The following is an 18,402-nucleotide window of genomic DNA, read 5'->3' as shown; positions in this document are numbered from 1 at the left end:
GGACAACACTAAGCGCATCAGAGGCATGAAAATGCTTTTGTTCAGCTCCGAAGACTACAAAGTAATAAAATGAGTCAATAGCACTAAAAGCTGATTTCATCCAACCGTCGGTTCAAAAGAGGTAAAAACCAACATACCACTATGTTCGTGAGGGGTCCGTACTCCCTAAACCCGCCTTGAAGCTGTCTGATGCTCTCGTTGTAGGCTTCATTCTCTGAGGCGTCATCGAACAGGTCTTCGACATCTGCTATCGTCCACTGGGGCCTCAGACGCAGACGATGCTTGATGCCATCATCGTACCACAACATGTGATCCTCGTACTCGTCCCAGTCAATCACTCTCCTCTCCGTGTCTTTGCCTCCTTTCCACTCGTTCCATTCCTTCACGTATCTCGCATGTTCGGCTTCCCAATCCGTGATTGATTGATTCTTCTGCCTGCTCATCCTACAATGCATAAGAAAGAATGTAAAACACCCTTCTTTTATGAATGTAAAGCATCAAAACAAGAACTTAGAATCGATGAGGACGGCTTGTGGTACTCACAGGTGTAGGTCGTAGCCACCGGTATCGTGGCCGGCTGGTGGTGTGAGTTGCGCCTTACCAAATTCTGCGGCAACGCGCTGTGGCAAGTGGTACTCCACGGCATAGACACAAATCATGGGCACGATGCACCGGAAGAGAAGCCGGTCCTGCTTGCACATGCTGTTCATCGCCCAATCCTCGAGGGTCACGGTCATCTCCCCACATGGAAGATGAAAGCTGTGCGTCTCTGGCCGCCACCGGTCGATCAAAGCCGTGAGAGCTGAGTGAACGAGCGTCAGCGATGAAAGGATCTAGATGACGACTAGAGGGGGGTGAATAGGCGTTTTAAAACTGTTACGGATTTGGCTTTATCCTAATGCGGAATTAAACTAAATGGATACCTTTCAAGCACAAATCCTAAATATGCTAGGCTCAACTAAGTGCACCAACAACCTATGCTAAACAAGATAGGCACTTAAGGAAACTAGCAAGCACAAACTATATCGCAAGACATGGAAATGTAGGAAAAACTAAACAATTCAACTAGCACAAGATATATCAATATGAGCAAGTATGAATTGCGGTAAGTAAAGGGTGTGGGTAAGAGATAACCACAAGTGAGTCGGAGACGCGGATTTATCCCGAAGTTCACACTCGTGAGAGTGCTAATCTCCGTTAGAGCGGTGCCGAAGCCAAAGCTCCGGGGCGTCACCAAGTGACTCACCGTATTCTCCTTTTCGAGTCACCCCCAACGGATGAGCCTCGATTCACTCGGGGTTGGTCTTGAAGGCGACCACCACACCTTTACAAACTTCTCCGGAGCACACCACAAGCAAGGAAGCTTCCGGAGGAACTTGACCACCTAGGCCACTTCAACACCCTTCCCCGGAGCACACCACAAGAGGAAGCTTCCGGGGGAACCTTGGCCACATAGGCCTCTTCACAATCTTCACAATGAATATCACCAAACCGTTTAGGAGGCCGAAACCTCCAAGAGTAATAAACTCACGGACTCTCACTCGAACTAATCGATGTGGGGAGCTCAAACCAATGCAACAAATGCAATGCAATGCCAAGCAACAAATGCTCAACACACTCTCTCAATCTCACAAGATGCACTTTTGAAAGTAGGAGATTGAGGAGAGGGGATGCAATGGATATGATCAACAAATGGCTCACAAATCCATCCACAAATCCCCCTTCACATAGAGGGGAGAAAGGGCTTTGGGAGAGGTGTAGAGAGGCTCAAAATGGTGTTTTGAAAGTGTAAGAACCAACCCCCAACCGGTGGGAGGAAAGGGCCCTTAAATAGCCAAACTCAGAAACTAGCCGTTGGGGCTCCAACGGGCATTTCCTGGGCACCCCGTGTGCACGGGGGTTGAGACCCCGTGTGCACGGGGTCCCATGTGCACGGTACGAGCCCGTGTGCATGGAGTACCCAGAATTCTAGACACCCCGTGCGCACGGGGGTCAAAGACCCCGTGCACACGAGGTCCCCAGGACAGCCAGCAGCAGCCCACTAAAACATCGATAACTTTGGCATACGGACTCCGAATTCGATGATCTTGAGCTCGTTTTGAAGCTATGGAAAAGCCCAAGGTCCTCAGATAGAGAACCACCCAAGATCAACAAGAAAGAATGATGCAAGAAATGCAAAGGTTTGAGCTCTCTACATGCGACGTGATCAAGCTACTTGCCCGAGAGTCCCTCTTGATAGTACGGCTATCAAACCTATAATCCGGTCTCCCACCAAGCACTATGAGACCGGAAAAACTAGGAAAACCTAGTTAAGGTATACCTTTGCCTTGCACATTCAACTTGAGCTTGATGATGACTTTAATGCTTGCCTCAAGTTGTAATCCCTTTCTTGTCCACGACCACTTGGTGAAGATACTCGAATTGCTTCCTCATGATGCAATGAGGGAAGCCTTATCTCAAGCCCATCTTCACATGCACATTATCATGATGTGGACCGCAAGCTTCAAAGCATATAACCTCCGGCTTCTCATCTTGCACCTGGACTCCTCGAATCCGATGACCATCACCACTTGATGTCATCCACACATAGGCTACACGAGATCTTTCCTTTTGATGCAAGCCTATGAGAAACACCTAACCCACATAGACATAACAAACATATAGCATGGGTTAGGTAACAAAGCACAATTCACAATTACTTACCATACCACTAGATCACTTGATCTCACGTGGTACATTGTTTGTGCTTTGTGAGTTGACTGTTGGGAATCGCAGCATAATTTTAAAATTTTCCTACGCTCACCAAGATGCATCTATGGAGTCTACTAGCAACGAGGGGAAAGGAGTGCATCTACATACCCTTGTAGATCGCGAGCGGAAGCGTTCCAATGAACGTGGATGACGGAGTCGTACTCGCCGTGATCCAAATCACCGATGACCGAGTGCCGAACGGACGGCACCTCCGCGTTCAACACACGTACGGTGCAACGATGTCTCCTCCTTCTTGATCCAGCAAGGGGGAAGGAGAGGTTGATGGAGATCCAACAGCACGACGGCGTGGTGGTGGATGTAGCGGGTCTCCGGCAGGGCTTCGCCAAGCTTCTGCGAGAGAGAGAGAGAGGTGTTGCAAGGGAGGAGGGCGGCGCCCAAGGCTGTAGGTTGCTGCCCTCCCTCCCCCCCTTTTATATAGCCCCCCTTGGGAGGGGGGGCGGCCAAAACCCATCTAGTGTTGGGGGGGCGGCGGCCAAGGGGTGGAAAGGGGTGCCTTGCCCCCCAAGGCAAGGGGGAAGCTCCCCCTAGGGTTCCCAACCCTAGGCGCATGGGGGGAGGCCCAAGGGGGGTGCCCCAGCCCACTAAGGGCTGGTTCCCTTCCACTTTCAGCCCACGGGGCCCTCCGGGACAGGTGGCCCCACCCGGTGGACCCCCGGGACCCTTCCGGTGGTCCCGGTACAATACCGGTAACCCCCGAAACTTTCCCGGTGGCCGAAACTTGACTTCCTATATATAATTCTTCACCTCCGGACCATTCCGGAACCTCTCGTGACGTCCGGGATCTCATCCGGGACTCCGAACAACTTTCGGGTTTCCGCATACATATATCTCTACAACCCTAGCGTCACCGGACCTTAAGTGTGTAGACCCTACGGGTTCGGGAGACATGCAGACATGACTGAGACGCCTCTCCGGTCAATAACCAACAGCGGATACCCATGTTGGCTCCCACATGTTCCACGATGATCTCATCGGATGAACCACGGTGTCGAGGATTCAATCAATCCGTATGCAATTCCCTTTGTCAATCGGTATGTTACTTGCCCGAGATTCGATCGTCGGTATCCCAATACCTTGTTCAATCTCGTTACCGGCAAGTCTCTTTACTCGTACCGCAATGCATGATCCCGTTACTAACGCCTTAGTCACATTGAGCTCATTATGATGATGCATTACTGAGTGGGCCCAGAGATACCTCTCCGTCACACGGAGTGACAAATCCCAGTCTCGATCCGTGCCAACCCAACAGACACTTTCGGAGATACCCGTAATGCACCTTTATAGTCACCCAGTTACGTTGTGACGTTTGGCACACCCAAAGCACTCCTACGGTATCCGGGAGTTGCACGATCTCATGGTCTAAGGAAAAGATACTTGACATTGGAAAAGCTCTAGCAAACGAAACTACACGATCTTTTATGCTATGCTTAGGATTGGGTCTTGTCCATCACATCATTCTCCTAATGATGTGATCCCGTTATCAATGACATCCAATGTCCATAGTCAGGAAACCATGACTATCTGTTGATCAACGAGCTAGTCAACTAGAGGCTTACTAGGGACACTTTGTGGTCTATGTATTCACACATGTATTACGATTTCCGGACAATACAATTATAGCATGAACAATAGACAATTACCATGAACAAAGAAATATAATAATAACCATTTATTATTGCCTCTAGGGCATATTTCCAACAGTCTCCCACTTGCACTAGAGTCAATAATCTAGTTACATTATGATGAATCGAACACCCATTGCGTCCTGGTGTTTATCATGTTTTGCCCTAGGGAGAGGTTTAGTCAACGGATCTGCTACATTCAGGTCCGTGTGTACTTTACAAATATCTATGTCTCCATTTTGAACACTTTCACGAATGGAGTTGAAGCGACGCTTGTTATGCCTGGTCTTCCTGTGAAACCTGGGCTCCTTCGCAAGGGCAATAGCTCCAGTGTTGTCACAGAAGAGAGTCATTGGGCCCGACGCATTGGGAATCACCCCTAGGTCGGTAATGAACTCCTTCATCCAGACTGCTTCCTGTGCTGCCTCCGAGGCTGCCATGTACTCCGCTTCACATGTAGATCCCGCCACGACGCTTTGCTTGCAACTGCACCAGCTTACTGCTCCTCCATTCAAAATATACACGTATCCGGTCTGTGACTTCGAGTCATCCAGATCTGTGTCGAAGCTAGCGTCGACGTAACCCTTTACGACGAGCTCTTCGTCACCTCCATAAACGAGAAACATATCCTTAGTCCTCTTCAGGTACTTCAGGATATTCTTGACCGCTGTCCAGTGTTCCTTGCCGGGATTACTTTGGTACCTTCCTACCAAACTTACGGCAAGGTTTACATCAGGTCTGGTACACAGCATGGCATACATAATAGACCCTATGGCCGAGGCATAGGGGATGACACTCATCTCTTCTATATCTTCTGCCGTGGTCGGGCATTGAGTCGTGCTCAATTGCACACCTTGCAATACAGGCAAGAACCCCTTCTTGGACTGATCCATACTGAACTTCTTCAATATCTTGTCAAGGTATGTACTCTGTGAAAGACCAATGAGGCGTCTTGATCTATCTCTATAGATCTTGATGCCTAATATATAAGCAGCTTCTCCAAGGTCCTTCATTGAAAAACACTTATTCAAATAGGCCTTTATACTTTCCAAGAATTCTATATCATTTCCCATCAATAATATGTCATCCACATATAATATGAGAAATGCTACAGAGCTCCCACTCACTTTCTTGTAAACACAGGCTTCTCCATAAGTCTGTGTAAACCCAAACGCTTTGATCATCTCATCAAAGCGAATGTTCCAACTCCGAGATGCTTGCACCAGCCCATAGATTGAGCGCTGGAGCTTGCATACTTTGTTAGCATTCTTAGGATCGACAAAACCTTCCGGCTGCATCATATACAACTCTTCCTTAAGGAAGCCATTAAGGAATGCCGTTTTGACGTCCATCTGCCATATCTCATAATCATAGTATGCGGCAATTGCTAACATGATTCGGATGGACTTCAGCTTCGCTACGGGTGAGAAAGTCTCATCGTAGTCAACCCCTTGAACTTGTCGATAACCCTTAGCGACAAGTCGAGCTTTGTAGATGGTCACATTACCATCCGCGTCCGTCTTCTTCTTAAAGATCCATTTGTTTTCTATGGCTCGCCGATCATCAGGCAAGTCAGTCAAAGTCCATACTTCGTTTTCATACATTTATCCTATCTCGGATTTCATGGCTTCTAGCCATTTGTCGGAATCCGGGCCCGCCATTGCTTCTTCATAGTTCGAAGGTTCACCGTTGTCTAACAACATGATTTCCAGGACAGGGTTGCCGTACCACTCTGGTGCGGAACGTGTCCTTGTGGACCTACGAAGTTCAGTAACTTGATTCGAAGCTTCATGATCATCATCATTAACTTCCTCCCTAGTCGATGTAGGCACCACAGGAACATTTTCCCGCGGTGCGCTACTTTCCGGTTCGGAAGGGGTGACTATCACCTCATCAAGTTCCACTTTCCTCCCACTCAATTCTTTCGAGAGAAACTCCTTCTCCAGAAAGGACCCGTTCTTGGCAACGAAGATCTTGCCTTCGGATCTGAGGTAGAAGGTATACCCAATAGTTTCCTTAGGGTATCCTATGAAGACGCATTTTTTCGACTTGGGTTCGAGCTTTTCAGGTTGAAGTTTCTTGACATAAGCATCGCATCCCCAAACTTTTAGAAACGACAGCTTAGGTTTCTTCCCAAACCATAATTCATACGGTGTCGTCTCAACGGATTTCGACGGAGCCCTATGTAAAGTGAATGCGGCAGTCTCTAAAGCATAGCCCCAAAATGAGAGCAGTAAATCGGTAAGAGACATCATAGATCGCACCATATCCAATAGAGTGCGATTACGACGTTCGGACACACCATTTCTCTGAGGTGTTCCAGGCGGCGTGAGTTGTGAAACTATTCCACATTTCCTTAAGTGTGCACCAAACTCGTGACTTAAATATTCTCCACCACGATCTGATCGTAGGAATTTTATTCTCCTGTCACGTTGATTCTCAACCTCACTCTGAAATTCTTTGAACTTTTCAAAGGTTTCAGACTTGTGTTTCATCAGGTAGACATATCCATATCTACTTAAATCATCAGTGAGAGTGAGAACATAACGATATCCTCCGCGAGCCTCAACACTCATTGGACCACACACATCGGTATGTATGATTTCCAATAAGTTGGTTGCTCGCTCCATTGTTCCGGAGAACGGAGTCTTGGTCATCTTACCCATGAGGCATGGTTCGCACGTGTCAAATGATTCGTAATCAAGAGACTCCAAAAGTCCATCTGCATGGAGCTTTTTCATGCGCTTGACACCAATGTGACCAAGGCGGCAGTGCCACAAGTATGTGGGACTATCGTTATCAACTTTACATCTTTTGGTATTCACACTATGAACATGTGTAACATCACGTTCGAGATTCATCAAGAATAAACCATTGACCAGCGGGGCATGACCATAAAACATATCTCTCAAATAAATAGAACAACCATTATTCTCGGATTTAAATGAGTAGCCATCTCGAATTAAACGAGATCCAGATACAATGTTCATGCTCAAAGCTGGCACTAAATAACAATTATTGAGGTTTCAAAACTAATCCCGTGGGTAGATGCAGAGGTAGCGTGCCGACGGCGATCACATCGACCTTGGAACCATTCCCGACGCGCATCGTCACCTCGTCCTTCGCCAGTCTCCGTTTATTCCGTAGTTCCTGCTTTGAGTTACAAATATGAGCAACCGCACCGGTATCAAATACCCAGGAGCTACTACGAGTACTGGTAAGGTACACATCAATTACTTGTATATCACATATACCTTGGGTGTTGCCGGCCTTCTTCTTGTCCGCTAAATATTTGGGGCAGTTCCGCTTCCAGTGACCACTTCCCTTGCAATAAAAGCACTCAGTCCCGGGTTTGGGTCCATTCTTTGACTTCTTCCCAGTAACTGGTTTACCGGGCGCGGCAACTCCCTTGCCGTCCTTCTTGAAGTTCTTCTTACCCTTGCCCTTCTTGAACTTGGTGGTTTTATTCACCATCAACACTTGATGTTCTTTTCTGATCTCCCCTTCCGCTGATTTCAGCATTGAATATACCTCGGGAATGGTCTTTTCGATCCCCTGCATATTGTAGTTCATCACAAAGCTCTTGTAGCTTGGTGGAAGCGACTGGAGGATTCTGTCAATGACCGCGTCATCCGGGAGATTAACTCCCAGCTGAGACAAGCGGTTGTGCAACCCAGACATTCTGAGTATGTGCCCACTAACATAACTGTTCTCCTCCATTTTACAGCTGAAGAACTTGTCGGAGACATCATATCTCTCGACCCGGGCATGAGCTTGAAAAACCAGTTTCAGCTCCTCGAACATCTCATATGCTCCATGTTTCTCAAAACGCTTTTGGAGACCCGGTTCTAAGCTGTAAAGCATGCCGCACTGAACGAGGGAGTAATCATCAGCACGTGATTGCCAAGCGTTCATAACGTCTTGGTTCTGTGGGATTGGTGCATCACCTAGCGGTGCTTCTAAGACATAATCTTTCTTGGCTACTATGAGGATGAGCCTCAGGTTCCGGACCCAGTCCGTATAATTGCTGCCATCATCTTTCAGCTTGGTTTTCTCTAGGAACGCGTTGAAATTGAGGACAACGTTGGCCATTTGATCTACAAGACATAGTGTAAAGATTTTAGACTAAGTTCATGATAATTGAGTTCATCTAATCAAATTATTTAATGAACTCCCACTCAGATAGACATCCCTCTCGTCATCTAAGTGAAACATGATCCGAGTTTAACTAGGCCCTGTCCGATCATCACGTGAGATGGACTAGTCAAGATCGGTGAACATCTTCATGTTGATCGTATCTTCTATACGACTCATGCTCGACCTTTCGGTCCTCCGTGTTCCGAGGCCATGTCTATACATGCTAGGCTCGTCAAGTCAACCTAAGTGTATTGCGTGTGTTCCGAGGCCATGTCTGTACATGCTAGGCTCGTCAACACCCGTTGTATTCGAACGTTAGAATCTATCACACCCGATCATCACGTGGTGCTTCGAAACAACGAACCTTCGCAACGGTGCACAGTTAGGGTGAACACTTTCTTGAAATTATTATAAGGGATCATCTTACTTACTACCGTCGTTCTAAGCAAATAAGATGCAAAAACATGATAAACATCACATGCAATCAAATAGTGACATGATATGGCCAATATCATTATGCTCCTTTGATCTCCATCTTCGGGGCACCATGATCATCTTCGTCACCGGCATGACACCATGATCTCCATCATTGTGTCTTCATGAAGTCGTCACGCCAACGATTACTTCTACTTCTATGGCTAACGCGTTTAGCAACAAAGTAAAGTAATTTACATGGCGTTATTCAATGACACGCAGGTCATACAAAATAATAAAGACAACTCCTATGGCTCCTGCCGGTTGTCATACTCATCGACATGCAAGTCGTGATTCCTATTACAAGAATATGATCAATCTCATACATCACATATATCATTCATCACATCTTCTGGCCATATCACATCACATAGCACTTGCTGCAAAAACAAGTTAGACGTCCTCTAATTGTTGTTGCAAGTTTTTACGTGGTTTGTAGGTTTCTAGCAAGAACGTTTCTTACCTACGTATGACCACAACGTGATTTGCCAATTTTTATTTACCCTTCATAAGGACCCTTTTCATCGAATCCGTTCCGACTAAAGTAGGAGAGACAGACACCCGCTAGCCACCTTATGCAACTAGTGCATGTCAGTCGGTGGAACCTGTCTCACGTAAGCGTACGTGTAAGGTCGGTCCGGGCCGCTTCATCCTACAATGCCGCCGAAACAAGACACGACTAGTAGCGGCAAGAAGAATTGGCAACATCAAGGCCCACAACTTCTTTGTGTTCTACTCGTGCATAGTAACTACGCATAGACCTGGCTCATGATGCCACTGTTGGGAATCGTAGCATAATTGAAAATTTTCCTACGCTCACCAAGATGCATCTATGGAGTCTACTAGCAACGAGGGGAAAGTAGTGCATCTACATACCCTTGTAGATCGCGAGCGGAAGCGTTCCAATGAACGTGGATGACGGAGTCGTACTCGCCGTGATCCAAATCACCGATGACCGAGTGCCGAACGGACGGCACCTCCGCGTTCAACACACGTACGGTGCAGCGATGTCTCCTCCTTCTTGATCCAGCAAGGGGGAAGGAGAGGTTGATGGAGATCCAACAGCACGACGGCGTGGTGGTGGATGTAGCGGGTCTCCGGCAGGGCTTCGCCAAGCTTCTGCGAGAGAGAGAGAGAGGTGTTGCAGGGGAGGAGGGAGGCGCCCAAGGTTGTAGGTTGCTGCCCTCCCTCCCCCCTTTTATATAGGCCCCCTTGGGAGGGGGGGGGCGGCCAAAACCCATCTAGGGTTGGGGGGCGGCGGCCAAGGGGTGGAAAGGGGTGCCTTGCCCCCCAAGGCAAGGGGGAAGCTCCCCCTAGGGTTCCCAACCCTAGGCGCATGGGGGGAGGCCCAAGGGGGGTGCCCCAGCCCACTAAGGGCTGGTTCCCTTCCACTTTCAGCCCACGGGGCCCTCCGGGACAGGTGGCCCCACCCGGTGGACCCCCGGGACCCTTCCGGTGGTCCCGGTACAATACCGGTAACCCCCGAAACTTTCCCGGTGGCCGAAACTTGACTTCCTATATATAATTCTTCACCTCCGGACCATTCCGGAACCTCTCGTGACGTCCGGGATCTCATCCGGGACTCCGAACAACTTTCGGGTTTCCGCATACATATATCTCTACAACCCTAGCGTCACCGGACCTTAAGTGTGTAGACCCTACGGGTTCGGGAGACATGCAGACATGACTGAGACGCCTCTCCGGTCAATAACCAACAGCGGGATACCCATGTTGGCTCCCACATGTTCCACGATGATCTCATCGGATGAACCACGGTGTCGAGGATTCAATCAATCCGTATGCAATTCCCTTTGTCAATCGGTATGTTACTTGCCCGAGATTCGATCGTCGGTATCCCAATACCTTGTTCAATCTCGTAACCGGCAAGTCTCTTTACTCGTACCGCAATGCATGATCCCGTGACTAACGCCTTAGTCACATTGAGCTCATTATGATGATGCATTACCAAGTGGGCCCAGAGATACCTCTCCGTCACACGGAGTGACAAATCCCAGTCTCGATCCGTGCCAACCCAACAGACACTTTCGGAGATACCCGTAATGCACCTTTATAGTCACCCAGTTACGTTGTGACGTTTGGCACACCCAAAGCACTCCTACGGTATCCGGGAGTTGCACGATCTCATGGTCTAAGGAAAAGATACTTGACATTGGAAAAGCTCTAGCAAACGAAACTACACGATCTTTTATGCTATGCTTAGGATTGGGTCTTGTCCATCACATCATTCTCCTAATGATGTGATCCCGTTATCAATGACATCCAATGTCCATAGTCAGGAAACCATGACTATCTGTTGATCAACGAGCTAGTCAACTAGAGGCTTACTAGGGACACTTTGTGGTCTATGTATTCACACATGTATTACGATTTCCGGACAATACAATTATAGCATGAACAATAGACAATTACCACGAACAAAGAAATATAATAATAACCATTTATTATTGCCTCTAGGGCATATTTCCAACATTGACCACTTAGATATACTCTTCGAGCTTCATCTTGGTCAACCAACATCTTTACTTCAAGCTCCATCTTGGTTTCTTGAAAGCCACAATGAACTCTTCATTTCACTTCATTGCTTCAAGACAATATCACCAAAGACTCTTTCATGACCATATCAAGTTCCACAATGAATATCATCTTGGTCACCACTTGCCCTTCTAAAAACTCCATCCCAAACTCTTGAGAGGCATACTGAATTCGTCACTCTAGTTGCTTGCTTCAAGGCTTGATCAACCGAAACCCAACACATGAGCTCACCATGATCTTGTCTTGAAACCATAACTCGAATTCTTCTCTTTGATTATTCTCTCAAGCCTTGATCCTCAGAAGACCAACTTGAAACCTCGCTGGATATGGAATCTCGAGAGCCAACACCTAGGCCCCATGAGCACGGGGTATCCAGAGAGTTGACACTCGACCCCGTGCGCACGGTATAAGTCCGTTTGCATGGGGTATCCAGAGAGGGATACCATGAGGACTTCTTCGGATGCTTTGATGGCAATCTTCACATAACAACCCAAAGAACTTCAAGCATCACTATGGAACATATCTTCATATAAGATTCAATGCACTTGATGCTCCATAGGAATTGTCATTTAATACCAAAGCTTAGAGCAAATATAACTTCATATATATGGACTTCATCCTTGATTCCATCCAATATCCTTGAGGCATTATCTTCATATATATGGACTTCATCCTTGATTCCATCCAATATCCTTGAGGCACCATCTATGGACAAAACCTTCAAATATATCTCACTGAAAACATTAGTCCATAGAGATTGTCATTCAATTACCAAAACCACACTTAGGGGCTACATGCCCTTTCAGGCGGCTTACACTTGAACTGCAGGACGAAACCCAATAGTCGGGCTCTCCTGAAGAACGATGCGTATCGATCGTCGTACTCCATCTTAACCGTCGTCTTGTGAGCCCTCATCCGCAGTGGCGGCAGCATCTGTGAAAATCAATAACCAAAGCATAATTAGCATGGACATAATAGTTAGCAACTTGTTTTCATCAATTCAAAAGATTTGGTTTAAAATGATAATCACCACTCCATTCTCAATAAAACGGGCACGGTGACGCTTGTCGAACCTAGGGTCAGTCATTGTGTACTTCGTGTCGATGTCGTCCGCAAGAGGTGGCCTCCTAAAAGAATTGCATAAGCATATCAAAAGATTTTTCAACATGAACTAGGGTTCAACATTAACTACGAAAAATATCGATGCATAACAAAAATCAATCACATCCAACAGAACCTATGAGTTCAATCTTTGAATAATCATATATCAAGATTATCATGAACATGAACTAAATACAATACATATATCAAGAACTAAATAAAATACTTTTATGAAGATGCAATCACCATGGTTCAAATGCATCATAACATGTATTTCTCCAACAACATCCAACATGCATCATCTCATATTTTGTTAAAAAACAAAAAATGAACTAGGGTTCATCTTGAGGATTCGTACACTACATATAACAAATATATCAAATATTCATCATACACTACATCCAATACTTGCATCATAGCATAGGAACATGCATCATCTATCATAACAAATACCTCCAACATCCATCATATAAAAAAAACCATTCAAATCAAATATGAACTAGGGTTCATCTTAACACAACCATACCAACTATTCAATATAGTTCATATCTAACACAATATAACATCTAGAATCAACCTAAATCAATCCTAGGGTTAAAAAAAATTCAATCTAGTTCAAATAGGAGTGATTTGAATCGAATAATGTGACGAATCGAAAGGTGTTTGATTAAAACTTATTGGAGGGATTGAAAGAGCTTACTTTTCTTTCTTGGGGCCATCTCGATCTGCAAAATCCGTCAAGAAATGAAGAAGATCAGAGGGGGGGAGTGGAGGGGATGAGAGAGGGCGAGTTGGAGCAACTGCTCTGTTCTTCGTGGTGGGGGCGGCTGGGTGGGGGGGGGGAGAAGGGGGTGGGGGTGGCCGGCCTGTGGTTTATATATGTCCACATCCTACCGCCAGAGACTCCAGCGGTAGGTTCAGACATCCTACCGCCGGGCGGAGCAGCGGTAGGGTGTGACGGAGGGGGCACGGAGGCCGTTATCGTTGCTGAGGTGCAAGTTCGCTACCGCCGCAGGTCTCGACGGTAGGCTATAGGATCCTACCGCCGTGCCTCGTGGCGGTAGGGGAAAGGGTCAAATCTCGAAAAACTTTCAAACTGGGGCCAGATCTTGATTTTGTTTGACAAAAGGGTCAAAACACGAAATCTTGCCTCAAGGAGCAGCACCTTGTCCTTGTCCCTCACCCCAACCATATGGAGGTGGTCGCTGTCCTCCCTCTCCTTGCCCCTGAAGAGCAGCCTCTGCTCCCTCGGCTCCAGCCCCGTCACCATGGACACTACCACCTTCAGCTCACCTGCATAGATTAATTTTCATAACACATGTTAGACCTTGATCCAATGAATCTACTTAGTTTATATTCAGTGATTGCTTTGTACTAGCAAACAAGGTGGAGGTAATTTCCACTCAGGTTCCGACTCTGAACCATCGTGTGCACATTATTTAGTGATAGAAAAACACAATGAGCTTATGCTTTGTATACTAAAAAATCCGAACCATCGTGTGCATGCTAGCACGGCAGGAAGCCTGCCACATTGCAGGCCGTTGTTCAGACATGTCCATGCATTTTCTTGAAAAACAATTACAAGGACAACTCCATGATTTATTAAGGAGAGGGTGAGCTGCTAGGAAGGAGAGGGTGCACAACACTGATCCTTGTCATCAGTTGTTTGATTACTGAAGCCAGGAGGAGACATTGTGTAACACCCCGGATGTAACTTTCCATATTTGTAACTCCAACTCTTGCCATTTTCGGCTATGTGCTATGATATTCCCTCCGTGGTCGGGTTTTGTCTTTCGTTTTGCATTTTTTCCATGTCATGCATTTCATATCATGTCATCATGTGCATTGCATTTGCATACGTGTTCGTCTCATGCATCCGAACATTTTCCCCGTTGTCCGTTTTGCAATCCGGCGCTCCCATCTCCTCCGGTGCACCCCTCTTGTTTTCTTTCATGAGCGGGTGTCAAACATTCTCGGAATGGACCGAGGCTTGTCAAGTGGCCCTAGTATACCACCGAGAGACCACCGGTCAAGTTTCGTTCCATTTGGAGGTCGTTTGGTACTCCAACGGTTAACCGGGTAACCACAGATGCCTCCTGTGTGTTCCAGAAAAAACCCCCTCTCTAAACAGCCCAAAACCCAGCAAACTCTCTTCCATGCTGTAGGTCGTTCGATCACGATCGTGTGGGCGAAAACCGCACCTCATTTGGACTCTCCTAGCTCCCTCTACCTATAAATAGGCATCTCTCCCGAAATACGCTTGTTGAGGATATAACCATTAGAGTCACCCGCCCAGGAGGGGCCGGGTTACGTCATGATGGTCATCACGCGAAGCCTAGTACCAAACTTGAAGACGGCGGGTCAATAATGGGCTTAAGACCCGGAGATGGCTTAAGGCCCGTAGTGATAAACCGCCGTTATGGCAAGACTTGTAGTGTAAGGCAAGAATAGTTAAGAGTCCGAGCCGGACACTGTTATGAGCCGGCCGGGACTCTGAGAGCCACTGGGCGTCAACCTCTCTATATAAAGGGACGACCCGGCGGCGGTTTAGGGACAAGAAGACAAATCGATAACCAGGCAGGACGGTTTAGCTCCTGGTCATCGAAACCCTAATCAATACCACCTCAACTGGACGTAGGCTTTTACCTTCACCGTAAGGGGCCGAACCAGTATAACCCTCGTGTTCCTTGTCCCGTTTAACCCCTTTAAGCTTCCTAGCTGCGATGGCTCCATGACTAAGTCCTTGCACGAGGACATCTGCCGTGACAATTCCACGACAGTTGGCGCCCACCGTGGGGCCAGCGCACGGTGGATTTGAGTTCTTGAAGGGCAGCTTCGAAGGGCTCAAGGGATACGCTGTGGGCCGGATGACCAAGAGTCGTCGCGGCAAGCTCTACATCGACGATGCAAACTGGGGCCCCGACGCCGGCTCAATTGAGTACGGGTACCGGGTCCCCTTCGGCGGAATTCATGTCTTCATTGGCAAGATTGGTGAGCCGGGCCCTGAGCCGGATCTCTGCGCCGATCTCATCGAGACGGCTCAGCGTGCACGACCCGCCCGGGCTCTACCTGCCTTGAAGCATGCTTTCGTGGGATGTGTCCATGGAGGACTCTCTGAAGGATCTGGATCTGGTGATGAGACGGCCGCCGGCTCTGACGGCGAGTCGTCTACGGATGAGTCAAACTCGTTGTATCAACTTCAAGATGGCAGGCTCAGGGGTTGTTCCGATGGCGACAGCATTCCGGACCCCTTTGAGCCGCCGAGCCGGGTTGGAATCTTCATGGCCGGCGCGCAACCTGTTCAAAACCCCGCCTCCGGGTCAGGAAGCCCGGTGCCTTCGCCGGCTCAGGTGCTGATGGATCTCACAGACAAGATGACGGTCCTGTTGACCGCTACGGTTGCTCCGGCGGATCAAGTTCAGCATGACGCGGAGGTGGCACAGTTAAAGTTGGATCTAGCAAAGGCCAAGGAGGATCTGGCGGCGGAGGGGATCAGGATGGCTGCAGAGAGGGCGGCTCTCGACGCCCAGACTCAGCTGATTCAGGCACAGTCCTTCCGGCTCACGATGGATCAAAACGCGTCCAATGAGGTCATGAGAAGGAGGCATCAAAAGGCCCAATCTCGACTCCCTCCGGTTTACGATCCTCGAAACCTCTTCAACACGCCGGGTGCAGGGTCTAGTAACCCGCCAGAGATCATAGTGCCCGGGGCTGGGACGCCAATTCAGCCCCAAGTGATGGGACCTCCCCGGGTGAACCCTGCCCCGCCTCAGTACGTGCCAATACCACCAGGTCATTATGCCAACCCGTTGGAAAACATGGTCGCCGCGGCGGCGCGGCTGGCGGCTCTCCCAATTGATGGTGACTCTCCAACGGCGGTTGAAACCCGCCGGGTCAGAGAACTCCTTCAGACGGCTCTGGCGCAGCAAGAGGCGTATTCTTATAGCCGGGACAGGATTCATTCAACCCCTCGTCCAGGCCGGAGCCCGAGTTATAGCAGACACATGGTCTCAGCGACCGGCTCAAGTAATGTCCGACGCCATGACTTGCCTCCTGGCCACGGCCCGGCTCATAACGGAGCCTTTCACGCAGTAGACCAAGACAGAGCACGGCAAGAGGCGGAGCAGGTGCCTCAGTTGACGGCTTACCAGCCACCCCCGGCTTATCCGACGGCTTCCATCGACGTGGGTATCCCTACGAGGACTGGAGGTGTCCCTTGTCTAGTGCCGGCTCTCCGCAATGAACGTCTGCCCAAGGATTTCAAAGGGCCTAGGAAGGTGCCTAATTACACGGCTGATTTACAACCCGGAGCCTGGATCGAGAGTTACGAGATGGCCATGGAATTGCTGGAGGTCAGCGAAGCGGCAATGGCCAAGTACTTCACCATGATGTTAGATGGGACTGCCCACACTTGGTTGAAAGGGCTGCCACCGAATTCTATCGGGTCTTGGGCTGAGCTGAAAGCCCGGTTCATCCAAAACTTCAAAGATACCTGTAGGCAGTCTATGTCAATTGTGGATTTGACTAACTGTAAACAGCAGGAGGGTGAGTCTACAACCCATTGGGTTCGCCGGGTCAAAGAGATAATACATTCATCTGATAAGATGGATGCCGGCTCTGCAGTCTTAATGTTGGAGCAGAATTGTCGTTTCCTGCCCCTGAAGATGAAACTCGGGCGGCTCAAGCGCGATTGCAATGATATGGGTACGCTGATGGCGGCTCTCGTCAAGTACGCCGACTCTGATAGTACCAAGGACCCCGCGTCAGATGATGAAAGGACAGGGAAGGGAAAGAAGAACGGCAATGGCAAGGGTCCTCAGCATAACCCGGCGAACCAAGGAGGTAGCAAGCGTAAGGCTGATGGCAGCATAGAGTTTGTGGCCAATGCCAGCTCACAGGGTAACAACCAGCGACGTAAGGGGAGGCCACCTCCCCGAGCCGGCGGTTCAGGCCCAACGCTTGAGCAGTTGTTGAATGAGCCTTGTCCAAGGCATGGCTCTAGGGAGAAGCCAGCTACTCATCTATGGAAAGATTGCGCAATCATGAAGGCCTTTAAGAATTCCAATGCCTTTAATGGCAACAATGGCTCGGGCGGCGGCTCAGGCGCTGGCGGCTTTCATGGCCCGGGCGGCGGCTCAAATTCCAATCCTCAGAATGTTCAAGGGGGCTTTAATCAGCAGTCCGGCCAGGGTCATCAACAGCAGCAGGGGGATACCAGACCAATCCAAAGCAGCTCAATGGTGGACAGTATCATGTGTTTACCACCAGTCTGTGTAAGCGAGATCAGAAGCTTCATAAGAGGGCTGTGAATGCTGTTGAGCCGGCGGTTCCACGCTATTTAAGATGGTCTGAGCAGCCTATTGTGTGGAGTAGGGAGGATCACCCTCCCCGGGTTGATAATCCGGGTCACCTGGCCCTGGTGGTGGCTCCTCAGGTGGGAGGATATAAGTTCACTAAGGTGCTCATGGATGGAGGCAGCAGCATCAACATCCTCTATTATGAGACCTTCCGTCGTATGGGGTTGATTGATAAGAACCTCAGCCAGTCCAATACTGTTTTCCATGGTGTGGTGCCTGGTAAGTCGGCTTATCCAGTTGGTAAGATCGAGCTGGAAGTGGCCTTTGGAGATGAGTACAACTACAGGGCGGAAAAATTGACCTTTGAGGTGGTCAAGATAAGAAGTCCGTATCATGCCATATTTGGGCGGCCGGCTTACGCCAAGTTCATGGCACGGCCGTGTTAC

The 18,402-nt window shown here is 48.6% G+C and overlaps 1 pseudogene; it reads right to left on the bottom strand.

The window, feature by feature from the left end:
- The window catches only part of LOC123055825 (BAG family molecular chaperone regulator 1-like), a 57,213-nt pseudogene that overhangs the window by 10,638 nt on the left and 28,173 nt on the right, over window positions 1-18,402 (bottom strand).

The sequence above is a fragment of the Triticum aestivum genome, chromosome 2D (genome assembly GCF_018294505.1).
Source record: "Triticum aestivum cultivar Chinese Spring chromosome 2D, IWGSC CS RefSeq v2.1, whole genome shotgun sequence".
In the NCBI taxonomy this organism is placed as follows: Eukaryota; Viridiplantae; Streptophyta; class Magnoliopsida; order Poales; family Poaceae; genus Triticum; species Triticum aestivum.
The sequence above is the reverse complement of the archived record's forward strand: the minus strand, read 5'-3'. Positions and strand labels throughout refer to the sequence as shown.